Source organism: Sinocyclocheilus rhinocerous, unplaced genomic scaffold, assembly GCF_001515625.1.
Source record: "Sinocyclocheilus rhinocerous isolate Xijiao unplaced genomic scaffold, SAMN03320098_v1.1 scaffold88, whole genome shotgun sequence".
Lineage (NCBI taxonomy): Eukaryota > Metazoa > Chordata > Actinopteri > Cypriniformes > Cyprinidae > Sinocyclocheilus > Sinocyclocheilus rhinocerous.
The window spans coordinates 453,445-453,953 of record NW_015652292.1 but is presented as its reverse complement, the minus strand read 5'-3'; positions in this window follow the sequence as shown (position 1 = coordinate 453,953).

Sequence of the window (509 nt, the reverse complement as noted above, 5' to 3'; positions counted from 1 at the left end):
TACTTTGTTTGGCCTTCCAAAAGAGGACAAGACTAGAAATCAGTGGTTAAGTTGTATTTACAACACTGTTCCAGAACAGTTCAACCCAAATATTCAGATGTGTGCAGCACATTTTATGGAGGACTGTTTCCTGATCCTGGAAGAGTAAACTACAATGCCCGCTGTTCTGACTCACAGACTGTAAGTATGTTTTTTAATATTTAAAGAATTTGCCACTGACGATTCAAACGTGAGTTTTGAGCAGTGTAGAGTAGCGTTTGTAGTTTGTAATTTCTCCGATCACAAATGCAGACATGGCTTTATGTTTACGCAGCGCGATATGCAACGAGTAAAAAGACAGTATAAATCATTATAATCCGTAATTATGTCCCCACTGGATGCAACAAATGCCTCATAATGGGTTTTAATGTTTTTGTCTCGTCATTCCGGCCGGGACACGGCATCACAGTATGATAGGGGCGTAACATTTCCGTCACACGCATGAGGTATTCGGCCAATCACAACGTACT